At 54.6% G+C, this 19,418-nt stretch overlaps 1 protein-coding gene across 7 annotated transcripts in view; it reads right to left on the reverse strand.

Moving 5' to 3' along the window:
- LOC116942550 (receptor-type tyrosine-protein phosphatase kappa-like) overlaps nucleotides 1-19,418 on the reverse strand; it is a 180,280-nt gene that overhangs the window by 129,833 nt on the left and 31,029 nt on the right. The window lies entirely within an intron of this gene.

Here is a 19,418-nt window from a genome sequence, read left to right on the forward strand (position 1 = left end):
GCAAGAACGGCTCATTACCAGAATGAGCCAGTTGCCTACAACACCAACAAACAAAGATCTCCCGTATAGCCTTCACAGACTGTTGGGACAAGCACTGTGAACGAGTAACTATTAAGGCTAGCACGGCACACGAGTGGGTGGGAGGGCAGCACCACGCCTGGCAGCCTTTGCCTCCCGAGTCGCAATGTTTACACACCGCACCAGTTACTCATTTGAGGCTGAGTCGACCAAGGTGAGGGCCAGGACCGGATCAGAAATTGTCACCGATGTTTGCCCGTGAACGGGAATCAAACTCGGGTTGCCGGGTTTGTACTGCAGTGTGCTAACCGCTGCACTGCCTCCAGTTGGTTAACACACACACACACTCAGAACTGAACGCATCACCACTGAGATGAGAAACTCCGTCCGTCAGCGTACGTCCGACACCGTGGTGCCGTAGGAGCGCGTGGCCAAGGGAGGTGGCCTCGCGGTGTCTACACAACTCCCCATCGCTTGGGAGACATTCCTCTGTGGTGGACGTGCTCATGCTGAGCCACGCGGAGACGCTTCTCTCATAACGGCGGCCTGGCCCACGTGGAAAACGCAAGCGCGTTGGGTTGATTTCGTTTGAAACTCAAAGCAGGTGTGAGGGCGGGGGTAAGGGAGTCTCATCGGCACGAGCGACCCGGGGGGGTTATCAACACGACGATCGCAAAACGGAAATAACAAAGCGCTGCACAGCGGCGGAGCGAATGGAAACCAGCGCAAAAACAACCACGTCATACGGCGGGGCAGCAATCGGGTTCCATTATTCTCACTGCGATGAAACGTAAACACGACGGCTTCGTGCTGCTGCTGCTGCTGCTGCGGTGTTCACGACGACCCAAGGAGCGGAGTGCGGCGAGAGCGGAGCCCAAATTACTCCGCCCGCGCATCACCGCAGAAATCACTGCAATTACTGGGCATGGAAAAAAGCGTCATGAATCAAAATAAACACGATGTCTCCCGCCCGACAGGAACACTGAAATGAAGAATCGTGCATGAAGAGTCCAAGTCAGAGGTGATCCCATATCAATCATCATCGGCAGCAAGTCTCACGGTCAATCCACTGCTGGATGAAGGCCTCCCTAAGCCGCCACCGTCTCACATGGCGCCTGCCTGCCACGAGGCGATTTCATCATCGCTCCACCTCGCCCAGGTGGACAGACGACCACTCAGATGCGTTCCACCGCTTGGCTGCCACTCCATTATTATTATTATTCTTGGACCGTCGGCCAACGTCCCGTCTGGCCGTGACGCGGCCTGCCCGTGCCCCGCTTACTTTCCACAGATACACGAGCCTCAAGATTCCCCCCCCCCCCCCCCCCCCCCGTAGAGCATTAACACTGAGCGAGCTTGAGAACCAGTTGAGACTCGAGAGAAGCGCGAGGGGGTGGTGTGGTCAACACCACGCCCGGCTGCCTTTGTCTCCCTAATGCTCATGCTTTAGTCACCACACCAGGCACACATTTAAGGCAAGGTCGGCCGAGTGAAGGCCCAGGACTGGTTCAGATATCACTCGCCACGGATGTTAGCCACGGCTGGGAATCTAACTCATTTCAATTGGGTCCACATCACCAACCACGAGATATTCGCGCGCGCACACACTCGTGCCGGAAGGCACTGCTTCATTTCCACTATTGTGATGTCCGACGTTTCACTACATTTCTTGTTCCTGAAAAATTCCTCCAACATGTGGATCCCAGGGTTGGGTTCTTCATTTCCATCTTCAGTCACTAATCCAACAATTAATTCTCTCGTTCCTTCAGCGGCGCGCTCGCTTGCCACAGTCTGGGCTCGACAATTAAAGGAGCCCTCCGCTGGGAAAGCAGCACTTGACGTGCAGCAGCAAGCTCGTGTAATGAGAGCGCCGAGTAAACAAGCGCGAGAACCGCGAGCGCCGGGAATGCTCCCCGCCGAGTCCCAGCTGTGGAGCGGGGCCCTCAAGTGGGCACGAGGCCCTCACGGCCAGGCCGACGGTGCGGCCTGGTGGCCTCACCCTCGCAACCTCAACCTCGCCAACGTGGACGGCGACTGCGAGCAGCCGCACTCCGACGTCACCCACACGCCGTGGAGGGTCGACAGATGCGCACCCAACAGCACAGATCCCCCCCTGCGTAGCCCTAACAGACTGTTGGGGCAAGTGCTGCTGTTAGCGAGTGGAACCTGTGAAGGCAGGCACGGCATACGAGGGGGTGAGTGGTCAGTACCACGCCCAGCCACCTTTATCTCCGGAGTGCTGATGTTTTATACACACCGCACCAAGCGCTCAATTGAGGCCGAGTCAATCTAGTGGAGGCCCAGGATGGGTGCAGACAATCGTTACTGGTGTTGTCCGTGAGCGAGAATCGAGTGCGTGTCGCCGGATTGGTAGTGCAGCGCGCCAACTGCAGCACCAGCACTCCCCCTAGATACTTGCTCACCCACTCACTCACTTGCTCACCCACTCACTCACTTGCTCACCCACTCACTCACTTGCTCACCCACTCACACGGACACTCGACGGTGCACACGTGGTGAACAACTTCGAGCAAAGGAACGTTGAGCGAACGACTCTTCATTGCAGGGCCCCTCCGTCGTGTCCTCTCGCCCCACTGCTGCTCTTGGAGCTGCATCTCCCCGGAGGAGCTCTTGACTGGCTACCAGAACGCGGCACCACCACCACGACGCTCGCACCGGTTTATATCCCACGTGATATTATACACTTTTTGTGTTTAGTTCGTTGACCTTCCCCCGCTCTTCCCATTAGCACGGTTGGCTACACACGGTGCGAAACAAGTTCAACATACGTAAATGCACGATGACCACATTACCACCGACTGAGATTGGCAAAGGATTGAACTCCAATCACCATGCCTGCCCCCAGTCCTCCCTCCCCTCTTCCCTTGGGCATCTCACTCCGCTCCACGGAGCACACACGCACTGCCACTCCCGCAGAGCTTCTCCTAATTGCAATTAACCACCATCACCGGGCACACCGCTCTGCAGGCCGACAATGCCTCAAAATTAGCAGGCGGCGCTAAATAGAATTAACGGGCGATGCCAATTATCCCAGGACGGGGAGGGGGTAGGGACGATAAGTGGGGTGGGGGGGGCTAACTGAAAGTGGGGGGGTAGGCACCAGCCTATGTTCGTGTTGTCGCGTAAAGCCAAGCGGACACTGCGGTGGCTAGGAGAATTTAACCACCTCGCCTGCTATGCAGGAGGTCGTGGGTTCGATCCCGACCCTGATGCCTGCTGTATATTGAGAGTTTGCGTGTCTCTCTCTCATCATCACCGCGGTGGCTAGGAGATTTTGATTTAAAGCTTTCGTGACTGCAAGGATTCATCTTCTTTGGTTCTTTCGGTAAAGTCACGTAGAATGAGAATAAAATAATAAATTGATAAAATAAAATAACAAAATAATATTCTCACGACGTTTCGGCCACAACACAAGCGGCCCTCATCAGGTGAAGGGACGAGACTGTCTGGAGGACAGCGCTGGAGTGAAAAAGCCACGCTCAGATCGCGACCCCTAAGCTGTGTGAGAAGAAACAAAGCGCCTTGACAAAGGAATTAGCATAGAATTTAGCATTGAAATGTCTGAGTGATTAGCTTGTGACTGGTCACAGAAATGGCCATGTCAAAGCCAAAGCATACACATCCGCAGAGGCACCCCTTGACAAAGGAATTAGCATAGAATTTAGCATTGAAATAGCTGAGTGATTAGCTTGTAACTGGTCACAGAAATAGCTATGCCAAAGTCAGAGCATACACATTCACAGAGGCACCTAGTACAAATCAAACAGGAGAATTTAGCATTGAAATAACTAGGCGAATTTAGCATTGAAATAACTGAGTGATTAGCTTGTGACTGGTCACAGAAATGGATATGTTGAAGTCAAGGCCTACACATCTGAGCTATTCACAGTAACTGGGTATACACTACAATATATAATGAATACCATATAGCGAACCAACAAAAAACCAAAATAGAAATTACCTCAATGTTATCAATAAACTCTATATATTCTCCAATCAGCTAAGCTACCAACAATAAGTCGTTATATATCACAATGCTATATGGCGAAAAAATGGGTGGATTCTTACCCTCAACTTTAGCAACACGGATAGCTACGGGCTCCATTCAGACGGACGAGTTCATCCATGGTCGGAACAGAGGAGGGGGAGAGAGACAGCTGCGAGGCGCTGTTATACTCCATGTTGTAAACCATACCATTAACCGTGGTGTGAGAGGTATTAAGAGTCAATGCCAGCGAAAGAACTGCGGTCTGAAGGTCATCGTAAAATACAATTAATTAAGAACGGAAATGGTTTAAAACATCTTTCCAATGGTTACTAAGCCAGAATCCATCTTCTCGGTTGAAATTGTCTCTGTGCTTGTATATGTGAATGGCCTCATGAACGAATCTCTCATGGTAGCCGGTTGGTTTGCAAAGAACCTCCGTCTTGGAGAAGTCAATGTCATGTGAGCCCACTGAATTATAACAGTGATCTGCCACGGCAGAGGAGTTCGTTCTACCGTGTTTCAAGTCTGCTTTATGTTCGCGGATGCGGTCCGAGATATGTCATTTGGTTTCTCCAAGGTAGCTACTACCACAAAGGCACTTAAGTTTGTAAACGCCCGGGTACTGTATGTCTGGAACAGCATCTTTTACAGATGGAACTAGATCACGGATTTTATGTACTGTGTTGAATCGGACCTGGATCTTGTGTTTATTCAGAATTTTGGAGCTCTTTTTAGTGACCCCTGCAATGTAGGGTAAGGTGATGGTTTTGAGTGGCTCCACAAGAGGATCCTTCTTCATGACTGGAGTGATGGCTTTGCGGATTGTGTAGTCGGAGTAACCATTAGCCCTGAGAGCCTGGTGTACGTGCTTGAGTTCACTGGTAATGTGTTCCTGGTCGGAAATGCATTGGGCTCTATGGTATAGAGTCTTGATGAGGGAGTTCTTCTGGGATGGATGGTGGTGGGAATCCGGTTTCAAGTAAGCATCTGTATGGATAGCTTTCCTGTAGACAGAGTGGCTCATTGAACCATCATGTCTCCTTTTAATTAAGACATCCAAAAAGGGTAGTTTGCCATCTTTTTCGACCTCCATGGTAAATCTGATGGCTGGGTGTATGGAATTGATGTGGTCGCGGAATTGGTCTAGAGCAGGCTGGCCATGTGGCCAGATGACAAAGGTGTCATCCACGTACCTCTTCCATAAGGTCGGGCGTAGAGTGGCAGTCTGGATGGCGTCAGTTTCAAATTTTTCCATGAATACGTTGGCTACAACCGGAGATAGGGGGGAGCCCATTGGGGTGCCCTCAGTTTGTTTGTAGAAAGTTCCATTCCAGGTGAAATATGTTGGTTAAGCAGTGTCTCACCAGGGGGGGTACATCAGTATGCAGTCCTTGATGAACCAGCCATTTCAATGCTAAATTCTATGCTAATTCCTTTGTCAAGGCGCTTTGTTTCTTCTCACACAGCTTAGGGGTCGCGATCTGAGTGTGGCTTTTTCACTCCAGCGCTGTCCTCCAGACAGTCTCGTCCCTTCACCTGATGAGGGCCGCTTGCGTTGTGGCCGAAACGTCGTGAGAATATTATTGTGTTATTTTATTTTGTCAATTTATTATTTTATTCTCATTCTACGTGACTTTACTGAAAGAACCAAAGAAGATGGCTAAGAGATGTTAACCACCTCGCCTGCTATGCAGGAAGTCGTGGGTTCGATCCCGACCCTGATGCCTGCTGTATATTTAGAGTTTGCGTGTCTCTCTCTCATCATCACCGCGGTGGCTAGGAGATGTTAACCACCTCGCCTGCTATGCGAGAAGTCGTGGGTTCGCCCTCGACCCTGATGCCTGCTGTATATTTAGAGTTTGCGTGTCTCTCTCTCTCGTCATCACCACGGTGGCTAGGAGATGTTAACTACCTCGCCTGCTATGCAGGAGGTCATGGGATCCATCCCGACCCTGACGCATGTTTATTTGGAGTTTTCAAAGTTCTCCCCGAGGTCGCGTAGATTTTTTTTCTGGGGCGTCCAGTTTTTCCCCTCCACATTTAGAAACATGCTTTTACAATATTTGGCTGCAATACATTTCCACATGATAAGCAACTTTGCTGAGCTATCATTTGTGTGCAGGTCACTTCTGAAAAAGAGCTCTGTAGCTCCGTAGCAGGCCTTACCTTGTAAACTAATAAAATGTTTTAGTTTAAAATGTAAGGAATAAGATAGAAGCTGGCAGAGTGCTGGGGCTGAGCGTAGGGTTCGGGTCAGTGGCAAGGCCGCGGCTGTGGCTTGGTTGGCTGCGTGGACTCGTGGGTCGGCGTTAGACGAGGAGTGGGACGATGAGAGCCGCTTCTCACCAAGGTTGGTCTCGGCGAGGCCAGAAGACAACTTCCGTCAATTAGATCGGAGGAATTGAGGCTTAAACACACATGGGGAACATTTTATCTGGCTTAGAATGACTTTAATGAGCGTTGGAAATCAAGAACCAGCATGCACGAAATGGATTATAAGACGTTCCAAAAAGTAAGACGCGCTCTGGACGTGTACCCGCTGTCAATTAAGTTATATGATTCTGCAGCAAAGATACAGATCACCCGTAAAGCCTTAACAGACTGTAGGGGCAAGTACAGTTTGCGAGCAGGGCACCAATAAAAGCTAATTCTGCTCGCACACAGACAGACAAAAACAAAGATCCCCCGTAAAGCCTTAACAGACTGTAGGGGCAAGTGCTTTTAGCGAGCACCTATGAAGGCCAGAACGGCACACGAGGGCGTGGGTAGCCAGCACCACGCTCGGCCGCCTTTGTCTCCCGAGTCGCAATGTTTACACGCTGCAATAGCTACTTATTTGAGGCTGAGTCGACCTAGGGGAGGCCTAGGACTGGTCCAGATCATGGTCACTGGTGTTGGTCGTGAGCAGGAATCGAACTCAGGTTCGCAGCGCAGTGCGCTAACCGCTACATCTACAGCAGACACACAGACAGGTAGACACACAGACAGGTAGACACACAGACAGGTAGACACACAGACAGGGAGACACACAGACAGGTAGACACACAGACAGGCAGACACACGCCTACCAGAATACAAGACGCAGCCCCTACATTTGCTTTTCAAATACGGCGAGAATTGGTGGCAGGTGGTGGCGGAGGGGAGAGAGCATCTGGGAATGGGGAACATACCGTCGGTGGGTTTATCTTTGCACACTGGCACATTGTAACAAGCAACGTGGTACACGTGGCGACACGTGCCATCCATCACCTGTTACACGTGTGTACACGTGCCGCCCATCACGTGTTGCACGTGTGTACACGTGCCGCCCATCACGTGTTACATGTGTGTACACGTGCCGCCCATCACGTGTTGCACGTGTGTACACGTGCCGCCCATCACGTGTGGCACGTGTGTACACGTGCCGCCCATCACGTGTTGCACGTGTGTACACGTGCCAGACATCACGTGTTACATGTGTGTACACGTGCCGCCCATCACGTGTTGCACGTGTGTACACGTGCCGCCCATCACGTGCTGTACGTGTGTACACGTGCCATCCATTACGTGTCTATAGAAGCCGGGGACAGCCGTGCAAACGAGACGTCCTTTTGTTTCAAGGGAATATCCAGGTGAAATACTGCAATAAAGAATGAATTAACCGAGTAGGGTGCCTGGGTAGGGTGCCTGGGTAGGACCCCCTGGGTAGTACCCCCCTCCCCCCTATCAAATGAAAGGCACCGCGAGGCCGCTTCATCTCCGATGTAGCTCGGTTGGCTACGTACGGTGCGAGAGAAGTCCAACAAACACACCTGGCAGGTATTTGTAGCCAGATGCAAAATGCACAAAAGGCGAAGGTGCAACGGTCAAGTTGGGTGCATTTTTATAACGAGTGGCGTGGTTGCGGTGGGGGTGGGAGGGGTAGAGTGCAGGTGGGGGGGTATGGTGCAGGTGGGGGGGGGTAGAGTGCAGGTGGGGGGGTATGGTGCAGGTGGGGGGGTATGGTGCAGGTGGGGGGGTATGGTGCAGGTGGGGGGGTAGAGTGCAGGTGGGGGGGTATGGTGCAGGTGGGGGGGTATGGTGCAGGTGGGGGGGGGGTAGAGTGCAGGTGGGGGGGTATGGTGCAGGTGGGGGGGTATGGTGCAGGTGGGGGGGTATGGTGCAGGTGGGGGGGTAGAGTGCAGGTGGGGGGGTATGGTGCAGGTGGGGGGGGGTAGAGTGCAGGTGGGGGGGGGGGTAGAGTGCAGGTGGGGGGGTATGGTGTAGGTGGGGGGGTAGAGTGCAGGTGGCGGGGTATGGTGCAGGTGGGGGGGTATGGTGCAGGTGGGGGGGGTATGGTGCAGGTGGGGGGTAGAGTGGGCGTGCGGCACGCGCTCTGAGTGGGGCCTTGGTCCAAAGGTCCAACTTCACGTGAAGTGCGCCCAGCAACCCGCCAAGGTGGCCGTGACCAATCAGCAGGGCGACCCTGCACGCCTCCCCACCACGTCCCCCCCTCCTCCCCGCCCCCCCCCCCGTGTCCACGACCCTGAGACCCCCAAGTGGCGACCACGTGGGGGGGGGGGGTGGCGGCACCGTCGCGAGACGAACTCGGGAGCGCCCGAATGGTGCTCGAGAGCACGGCAATTGGAGTTCAATCCCTTGCCAATCTCAGTCGGTGGTGATGTGGTCACCGTGTATTGTACGTATGTTGAACTTCTTTCGCACCGTACGTAGCCGACCGTGCCCAACCCGGACGTGCGGGGAAGGACAACAAACTAAACACAAAAAGCCGTTCTGTCGTTATAAAGAGTGTGGACCTCGGGACGATGAGAGCTGAGTGGAGGCGCTTCTGGGAAATTAACTTTGATCATCAATCGCGGCACATGAGAATAATAATAATAAGAAGAAGAACCCGTTCAGCGAGTGCACAGCAGAGCACTTGCTGGCAGCTACGGCAGAACCATCAAGGCAAGCGGAACGCGAGCGCTGCAAAAGGAGAGGGGACCCGCACGGGCGAGAGGAGCGCGTTGATGAGAAAACGCACAACGATTGACTCAAGACGCGAGTTGATGAAGCGATGTCAACACCCCCCCCCCCCCGTGTTAGTGGAGGGAGCGCTGGGACGAGGCACTGTGGGCGCCGCGTGTCTGGGGGCCCCGGGGCCGGGGGAACGGTGATGGGGGAGGGTCATGGGGGAGGGTCATGGGGGAGGGTCATGAGGGCTGATGGGGGAGGGTGAAGGGAGCCGATAGGGGAGGGGGGTAATGGGGGAGGTGAAGGGGGGTAATGGGGGGAGGGGGAAGGGGGGTGATGGGGGGTAGGGTGCACCTTGAGAGGAGAGGGGGGGCAGTGCGCCCCACCAGCTGTGCACAATGTGGGTCGCATTGGTTCCTGCAGCCGTTTGGTCGCCGCGTTCCGCCGTGACGGGCCGTGTTTGTATCTCTCGCCCCTCGTTGTTCGGGGGCGGTCTGTGGCTCGAAGGGCCGCCGCCGCTGCCGCTGCTGCTGCTGCCCGAATCCCTGCAGCCTTCACGCCAGGTTCACGGCCACAGTGGCCGCTAGCTCGAGAAGAACGGAATGGTCGCTGGGAAGCTCCACATCGATAGGTGGGTGGGTGGGTGGTCAGCAGCACCACGCCTGTCCGTCTTAGTCTACCTCGTGGCGATGGTTACACATCGCACCAGGCACTCATTTGAGGCCGAGTCGACCTAGGGGAGGTCCAGGACCGGTACAAATATTCGCCAATGTTATCGGTCGTGAGCGGGACGCGAACTCGTGCCGCTAACCGTTACACTACTGCTCCACACAAAGACAAATATCCCGCCTGTAGCCTTAACAGACTGTTAGGGCAAGTGCTGTTCGCGAGCATCTATCGAAAGCCGGCACACACAGACGCACTCACACACACACACAGACGCACTCACACACACACACAGACGCACTCACTCACACACACAGACGCACTCACTCACACACACAGACGCACTCACTCACACACACAGACGCACTCACTCACACACACAGACGCACTCACTCACACACACAGACGCACACTCACACACACAGACGCACACACGGACACACACAGACGCACACACACGGACACACAGACACACATACACAGACACACACACAGAATGAAACGAGCACAAGTGACAGCAACACTGGGATGGAAACGGGAAGACAAACAGACAGGCCGGGGGGGGGGGGGGGGGGACACCAGGGGACATAGACACAGGAGACAAAGATACTGAAGAGACGGAGAGAAAAAGTTAATGTAGGTGGCGGCCGAGATGTCGTCCATTCGTGCTGACCCCACGCGACTCCGACTCTGTGGGGCGACGGGCGAGGCCCGGGCGAAAGATTTCGGTGCAAGGGAGGAGCGGAGCCCCCACGAGGAACGCGTGGGGGTGGATCAGCGAGACCAGCGCCCGCGCGGGGCTGGGGGGGGGGACACTCGACTCGTGTAAACATTGGCAAGGAAGGGCCTGCATTGTTTCGAGTTGGCACGTGTGTGAGTGTGTACAAGTGTGGGGGTCGCGGTTAGCGCGCTGCGAACCCGCCAGACCCCATTTCGACTCCCGCTCAAGGCCAACACCAGTGACCCAGCTTCAAATGAGTACCTGGTGCGGTGTAAACATCGCCACGAGGGATACAAAGGCGGCCGGGAGTGGTGTTGGCCACCCACCCCGTTGTGTGCCGTGCCGGCCTTCATAGGCGCTCGCTCACAGCACTTGTCCCAACAGTCTGGTAAAGGCTACACGGGGGATATTTGTTGTGTACGTGCAATGTGTTTGTGTTTTAAATGTTTGTGTGTGTCTTTGTGTACGTGTGTCTTTGTGTACGTGTGTCTTTGTGTACGTGTGTCTTTGTGAGTGTGTCTCTGTGTACGTGTGTCTTTGTGAGTGTGTCTCTGTGTACGTGTGTCTTTGTGTACGTGTGTCTTTGTGAACGTGTGTCTCTGTGTACGTGTGTCTTTGTGAGTGTGTCTTTGTGAGTGTGTCTTTGTGAGTGTGTCTCTGTGTACGTGTGTCTTTGTGTACGTGTGTCTTTGTGAACGTGTGTCTCTGTGTACGTGTGTCTTTGTGAGTGTGTCTTTGTGAGTGTGTCTCTGTGTACGTGTGTCTTTGTGTACGTGTGTCTTTGTGAGTGTGTACCGTCTGTGTGTGTCCACAGTGGGGCTGCCAGTGCAGTGGTTCGGGCACAGCGCTACGAACCCGGCTACCCGAGTTGGCATTCCGTTCAGGGCTAACCATGCAAACAGCTCAACCGGCCATGGATCTCCCCTACGTCAACCCAGCCTTAAACAAGGACATGGTGCTGTCTGTAATCATCATCAATTAGAAGACGAAGGTGGAAATAAAAGCGGAGCTCAGATTTCGCTCGCAGCGGGAGGCGTTACTTATTTATTTCGACAAACTGTGAAGTTAAATAATGTGAAAGGAAAACAACTGGTAGTGAGAGAGAGAAAGTTAACTTTCTCTCTCTCACTCAGCCGTGAATCAGCCGTGAATCATCCGTGAACATTCCTGCCAGTGTGGAGTCTGGCTCCGAGGGATGGTGAGAGGTTGGGGGGAGCTGGGGTGGGAGGGATGGCGGAGGGAGGGGGTGGTGGGGGAATAGGAAAGAGGTGATAGGAAAAATGAGAATGATGGGGGAAGATGGGAGGTGGGTGAGAGGGAGAGATGCCGAGAGTGATGTAGGGAGTGATGGTGAGTGGGATGGTGAGTGGGATGGTGAGTGGGATGGTGAGTGGGATGGTGAGAGGGATGGTAAGTGGGATGGTGAGTGGGATGGTGAGCGGGATGGTGAGCGGGATGGTGAGCGGGATGGCGAGCGGGATGGTGAGAGGGATGGTGAGTGGGATGGTGAGTGGGATGGTGAGAGGGATGGTAAGTGGGATGGCGAGCGGGATGGCGAGCGGGATGGTGAGCGGGATGGTGAGCGGGATGGTGAGCGGGATGGTGAGAGGGATTGTGAGTGGGATGGTGAGTGGGATGGTGAGTGGGATGGCGAGCGGGATGGCGAGCGGGATGGTGAGCGGGATGGTGAGAGGGATGGTGAGTGGGATGGTGAGTAGGATGGTGAGTGGGATGATGAGTGGGATGGTGAGCGGGATGGTGAGCGGGATGGTGAGCGGGATGGCGAGCGGGATGGTGAGAGGGATGGTGAGAGGGATGGTGAGTGGGATGGTGAGTGGGATGGTGAGAGGGATTGTGAGCAGGATGGTGAGCGGGATGGTGAGCGGGATGGTGAGTGGGATGGTGAGTGGGATGGTGAGTGGGATAGCGAGCGGCATGGCGGCACGATGGGGGAGGATCGTGGTGGTGGGGGTTGAGGCGGTCTGCACTCTCTGCGCCTTGCACTGACAACTTGACCCCGGTGGGTGGGGAGGGGCTGGTGGGTTATTTGACCTCAGTGTTGTGTGTGGGGTGAACCCTCCCCCTCCACTGTCTGATACCCCAGCCCTCCACCGTCTCCTTTATTTGGGCTTTGTTTCCACGAAAACTTTTGGGCTCTCCAAATTTTATTTTAATGGCTCCTCCACGCGTGGCACCGCGAGCAGACAGACGCCCCGTGCCGAGGAGAGGCCACGGGGTCTCGCGACAGAGGCGGCACCAAGATTTAGGGGCTGGCGTCTCCACGCCTACGAGAGTCTCTTCATCTCCTCTCTATCTCTCTGTCCGTCTGTGCCATGGCTTCAGCCTGGTCTCGTGTAACAACTACCGCACACACCACCTTACATTATAATGATAATGATGATCTTTAGGAGTGTGTTGTGTGACTGCGCTGGCAGTGATGTATAAGCACAACTAACGAGACTACAAACTAAACACTCCTCCCGTTTTGTGCCAGCGTTATTAGTCGATTGATTTCTCACGGATTAAAATATTGTATTTCACCTGCTTACTCTCTCAAGATTGGAACATCTCGTTTAGTTGGGTGAAAAACACAACGCACACGCGGTGTGACTGCATGTGGTGACACGTGTACACACACACACAGAACACGCGCGGTGTAACACGTGGACACACACAGTACACACGCGGTGTGACACATATGTGTGTGTACACGCTGTGACACGTGGACACACTTAAAGCCACAGTGTACACAGTCTACACTTAGACCACATCCACTGCACAGTGTCTGCATCACACATTTACTGCTCTAAACAATGAGTTAAACCGTTTTTGGTTTACATTTAATTTCAGCAAAAAAATTAACTATCCCTAACGCATACATGTTGTTGTTGTTATTGTTGTGTGCTGTCATGTTTTTTTCCAGATTTAAAATTGTCAAATATATTTCCAGTTCGGCTGTCGACACGAGGTGCAGCTTAACTTTTCAAACTTGTGCCCGTGTCTAATGAATGGCATGACAATCGCATTGCACAGGCACATACACAGACCCCCCGTATAGCCTTGTTTAAAAGTCGATTGTTGGGTCAAGTGCTGTTAGCGAGTAGCAGCACCTAGGAAGGATGGCACGGCACACGAGGGGGTGGGTGGTCAGCACCACGCACGGCCGATGTTGTTTTCCTAGTGACGATATTTACACGCCGCACTAGTTACTCATTTGAGACTGAGTCGAGCTAGGAGATACCCAGGACCGGTTCAGATAATCGTCAGTGGTGTTGGCCGTGAATGAGATTCAAATTCGGGTGGGCAGGATCGTAGTGCAGTGCGCTAACCACTACGCCCATCGCTGCCCTTTAAAGACATAAACACCACTCGCAGCAGTGCTGGGCTCGCACGAGTCGGGAGTGTGCCGGATGAACACGGATGAACATTCACTCCGGCACTGCTCGCACAGTCCCACGGGAGTGGCGACGAGAAAACACCCGAACCCATTAGTCGGTTAATCAGACGAGAGCTGGGGGGGGGGGGGTAACCCCCCTCGCACCTCCACAGCCCCTCCCCTCAGACCCCACCCCCTCCATGGCGGTTGAATATCACATCAGCATCGATGGAGCTTGCGCATTTTCTGCAGCTGTCACTTCATATCCCTGAGTGCACACGTGTGTGTGTGAGCGCGTGTGTGTGTGTGTGAGCACGTGTGTGTGTGTGAGCATGTGTGTGTGAGCACGTGTGTGTGTGTGAGCGCGTGTGTGTGTGAGCACGTGTGGACAGAGCCGGTCCGGTGGACCGGCTCTGGCTCCTGCCACCATGAGGGGTGGACAGTCCTCTACTCGGGGCAGCAGACTGCCAAACAACAGGGTGTGGGTCTTCTTTTGAACAAAAGAATGAAGGGGGCGTGGGAGCGTGGCGGTGAGGTGTGGGAAGCTGTAAGCCCCAGGCTACTTTGGGCTCGCCTTCCCATCAACCGGAGGCGAGGAATGGTGGTCGTGGTTACTTATGCCCCCACCGAAGATGAACATCCGTGGAGGGATGCAGGCAAAGCCGATGAGTCAGATGCCTTCTATGACCTCCTGTCACAGGTGCTGGCTAAAGTGGCCCCTCGGGATAGAGTCATCATGTTGGGTGACTTCAATGCCCGAGTTGGTCATGATACTGGCACCTGGTCTGGAGTGATTGGAGGGCATGGGCCAGATCAGCTCAATAACAATGGTAGGAGGCTGCTAGATTTTTGTGCAGCCCATGGGCTTGTAATTACCAACACGCTGTTCCGGCATCGGCGCATCCACACAACATCATGGATGCATGCCGGGTCCAAGCAAGAACATCTGCTGGACTACATAGTGACGGACCAGCGAATGCGAGCCCATGTCCTTGACACCAGGACCTACCGTGGAGCTGATCTGCCCTCTGACCATCGACTAGTCATCTGTAAGATGCGCCTGCCATTCTTCCACTCCGGTGGTGGGTGTACACCCAGGACCCCATTCCAACCTAAAGTGGCCTGGTCTCAGTTATCTGATGAAAGTTGCAAGCGAGAATTTCATCATCGCTTGCGGCTGGGATTGGCATCGTCCCCGACTCCTCCTGATGTCGAGGGTAAATGGGCGAGGTTTAGGACTGTGACTCATGCAGCTGCAATGGCTGCTTTGGGTACGCGGTCCAGACCTCCCCAGACACCCTGGATGACAGAGGAGTTGTTCAGGATGGTTGAGAAAAAGCGACAGGCCCACTGTCATCGGCTACAGAATCCCACGTCAGAGAATGAGGAGGCTTACCGCAGCCTTCGCTCGGAGGTTCGGAGAGCCGTGAGGCGCTGCAAGGATGGGTGGTGGTCGCGGGTTGCTGAGGAGATGGAGTCTGCCTCAGTGGCCCGTGATCACAAATCGCTATTTAACTCCATCAAAAAAGTAACCTGCAGTGCCACACCTATTACCATCATTAGGGGAAAAAACGGTGATCCAATTTCCGACCCCCAGGAACAGGTTCGCAGATTTGCTGAGCATTTCAGTGAGGTCCTGGGGGAGGGAAAATCCCACAGCCAGGAAAACATCGTGGCACAAAGTGAGGATGACCCTGCTGAGGCTGCGGTGCCTCAAATATTGGATGAAGTCACCCCCTGTGAGTGGCTGGCTGAGGTGCCATCTGCTGAGGAAGTATTGAAGGCGATCCGGAGTCTGAGACCAGGAAAGGCAGCGGGCAGAGATGATCTCCCAAGCGAAATGCTGAGGGAGGGTGGCGTTTGTGCACAGACTGCCCTATATGACATCATAACAACAGTCTGGACCACTGGACGGGTTCCGCAGGATTGGAAGGATGCCCTGGTGGTCCCCCTTTTTAAGAAGGGGGACCGCACAGACTGTAACAACTACTGGGGCATCTCACTCCTCAGTGTGCCGGGAAAGGTCCTGGCAAGGATTATTCAGCATCGCCTTGCCAGGCACGCTGAGGAGAGGCTTGCGGAGCCCCAATGCGGTTTCAGGAAAGGGCGGTCCTGCACAGATGCCATATTTTCTGTCCGTCTGCTACAGCAGAGGTGTAGGGAATTCCAACAAGACCTACATCTCTGCTTTATTGACCTGGTCAAGGCCTATGATACCATCAGTAGGCCTGGGCTCTGGGTCGTTCTTCGTGCTTTTGGAGTACCTGACCCTCTGCTCACGATCATTAAGGACCTTCATGATGGTGAGCGGGCCCGGGTAAAACTACGTGGCCGGGAGTCAGAGCCATTCCCTGTACACCTTGGGGTGCGACAGGGATGTCCTCTGGCTCCCACATTATTTAACATCTATTTTGACCACGTAGTTCGTGAAGCCTTCAATAGCTGTACCGGGGGAATCTCCATATGGTACAGATATAATGGGAGGCTAATCGATGCCCGGGTGCGGTCAAGGGATGGCTCCCTATTGCTCAACCACGTTATGTATGCTGATGACTTGGTAATAGCTGCTCAGTCAGAGGAGGAGTTGGAGACGCTGCTGCTGAGACTGGAGCGTGCCACTAAGAGGTGGGGCCTTACCATCAGCCCCACCAAAACTAAGCACCTGCCTGGGTATTTTGTACCATCGGACACTCCGCCCCCACGGCTCCCAATCGGTGATGGGGCAGTTGTGGGGAGAGTGGAGAGTTTCCCATACCTGGGCAGTGTGCTTATGACTGGCTTCAGTTTAACAGCAGAGGTCTCACTCCGAATCAGTCGAGCGGCAATATCTTTTCATCGGTTGCGTAACGCTGTGTGGAAGCTACCTGGTCTGTCGCTCCGCACTAAGCTTCAGGTCTTCTCGGCCACGGTCATTCCCTCCCTTCTCTACGCTTGCGAAACGTGGACCCCCCTAATGGAACATCTTCGCCGGTTAGAAACATTTAGGCTGACCTGCCTACGATCCATCCTGGGTTTAACCAGACTGGATTGTGTGAGGAGCTCACAAATCCTTGAAAGATCTGGGCAGGGTCCCATCGGTGAGCTCCTCCGGCAGGCAAGGCTGCGATGGCTGGGTCATGTAGCCCGCATGCCCAGCCACCGCATGCCGAAACAGCTTTTGTTTGGCCGGATTGAGGGGGCTAAGCGGGCGCGGCACGGGCTAGAGAAGAGATGGAGTGATGTGGTACAGGAGGACGTGGAGCTGAGTGGACTTGCCGATGACTGGTACCAGCGGTGTCAAGATCGGCCTCTGTGGAGGAGGCTCGTGAAGGATGCTACTGGGCAGTTGGAGGCAGTCGCCCTCCAACAACAACGGAGGGCGGAGGAGCGACGCTCACAACAGCGAGCGGAGCGCCGGGTGGCTAAAGCACAGCAGGTTGGCACAGTAGGGGGCACAGGTGGTGCATCAGCCAGTCATCTCAGTCAGTCGACCCGTGGCACCTGGGTCTGCCCCGTGACCTCCTGCCAGCGGGCGTTCGACACTTCACGTGGCCTCAGGGTGCACATAGCCTGGCACAAGCGTCGTGGTGACGTCACCGCCACTTAGTGGCGAATGGCGGTTGTTGTTGTTGTTGTGTGTGTGTGAGCACGTGTGTGTGTGGGCGCGTGTGTGTGTGGGCGCGTGTGTGTGTGGGCGCGTGTGTGTGTGGGCGCGTGTGTGTGTGGGCAAGGTCCCATCGGTGAGCTCCTCTGGCGGGGAAGGCTGCGATGGCTGGGTCATGTAGCCCGCATGCCCAGCCACCGCATGTCGAAACAGCTTTTGTTCGGCCGGATTGAGGGGGCTAAACGGGCGCGGCACGGGCTAGAGAAGAGATGGAGTGATGTGGTACAGGAGGACGTGGAGCTGAGTGGACTTGCCGATGACTGGTACCAGCGGTGTCAAGATCGGCCTCTGTGGAGGAGGCTCGTGAAGGACGCTACTGGGCAGTTGGAGGCAGTCGCCCTCCAACAACAACGGAGGGCGGAGGAGCGACGCTCACAACAACGAGCGGAGCGCCGTGTGGCTAAAGCACAGCAGGTTGCCACAGTAGGGGGCACAGGTGGTGCATCAGCCAGTCATCTCAGTCAGTCGACCCGTGGCACCTGGGTCTGCCCCGTGACCTCCTGCCAGCGGGCGTTCGACACTTCACGTGGCTTCAGGGTGCACATAGCCTGGCACAAGCGTCGTGGTGATGTCACCGCCACTTAGTGGGGAATGGAGGTTGTTGTTGTGTGAGCACGTGTGTGTGTGAGAGCACGTGTGTGTGTGAGCGCGTGTGTGTGTGTGTGTGTTTGTCCGGTAAAACAACCCCACACCTCCTCGTGGTGCTGGACGGGCAACTCTGTCGTGGACAGTGCTGTGGGGGGAGGTCCAATTTCTATTGGCTCCTTCCCTCATGGCATCTGTGTCCACCACAGGGGCTAAACGGGGGCTCTGGACGGGTGCGAGGGGCTGGTAACCCCTCCACCTTCAATTAATTACCACTAAACCGCGAATTAAGTATATAACTAATAAGCTTGTGCCGGAGGCCCCGGGGGGCCAGGCGTCTATGACGTCTCCTGGCCAAACCCCAATTGGCGGAGCCAGGAGATTGAATATCTACCCTCGATGCTCCTCCAGAAACAACGAAAAACCACTACAGGTGGCCACGTGGAATGTTCGAACGCTCACTGCGGAGGAGAGGCTGCCACTCCTCTGTCGGGAGCTGGACCAGTACCGCCTGGATCTATGTGGCATTCAGAAGGTCCGGTCGACCGGTTCTGGCTCCTGCCACCATATGGGGTGGACAGTCCTCTACTCGGGGCAGCAGACTGCCAAATAACAGGGTGTGGCTCTTCTTTTGAACAAAAGAATGAAAGGGGCGTGGGAGCGTGGCGGTGAGGTGTGGGAAGCTGTAAGCCCCAGGCTACTTTGGGCTCGCCTTCCCATCAACCGGAGGCGAGGAATGGTGGTCGTGGTTACTTATGCCCCCACCGAAGATGAACATCCGTGGAGGGATGCAGGCAAAGCCGATGAGTCAGATGCCTTCTATGACCTCCTGTCACAGGTGCTGGCTAAAGTGGCCCCTCGGGATACAGTCATCATGTTGGGTGACTTCAATGCCCGAGTTGGTCATGATGCTGGCACCTGGTCTGGAGTGATTGGAGGGCATGGGCCAGATCAGCTCAATAACAACAAAAGGAGGCTTCTAGATTTGTGTGCAGCCCATGGGCTTGTAATTACCATCACGCTGTTCCGGCATCGGCGCATCCACACAACATCATGGATGCATGCCGGGTCCAAGCAATAACATCTGCTGGACTACATAGTGACGGACCAGCGGATGCGAGCCCATGTCCTTGACACCAGGACCTACCGTGGAGCTGATCTGCCCTCTGACCATCGATTAGTCATCTGTAAGATGCGCCTGCCATTCTTCCACTCCGGTGGTGGGTGTACACCCAGGACCCCATTCCAACCTAAAGTGGCCTGGTCTCAGTTATCTGATGAAAGTTGCAAGCGAGAATTTCATCATCGCTTGCGGCTGGGATTGGCATCGTCCCCGACTCCTCCTGATGTCGAGGGTAAATGGGCGAGGTTTAGGACTGTGACTCATGCAGCTGCAATGGCTGCTTTGGGTACGCGGTCCAGACCTCCCCAGAGACCCTGGCTGACAGAGAAGGTGTTCAGGATGGTT

Source organism: Petromyzon marinus, chromosome 15 (assembly GCF_048934315.1).
Source record: "Petromyzon marinus isolate PM22_M1 ecotype Great Lakes invasive population chromosome 15, UKy_Petmar_22M1.pri1.0, whole genome shotgun sequence".
In the NCBI taxonomy this organism is placed as follows: Eukaryota; Metazoa; Chordata; class Hyperoartia; order Petromyzontiformes; family Petromyzontidae; genus Petromyzon; species Petromyzon marinus.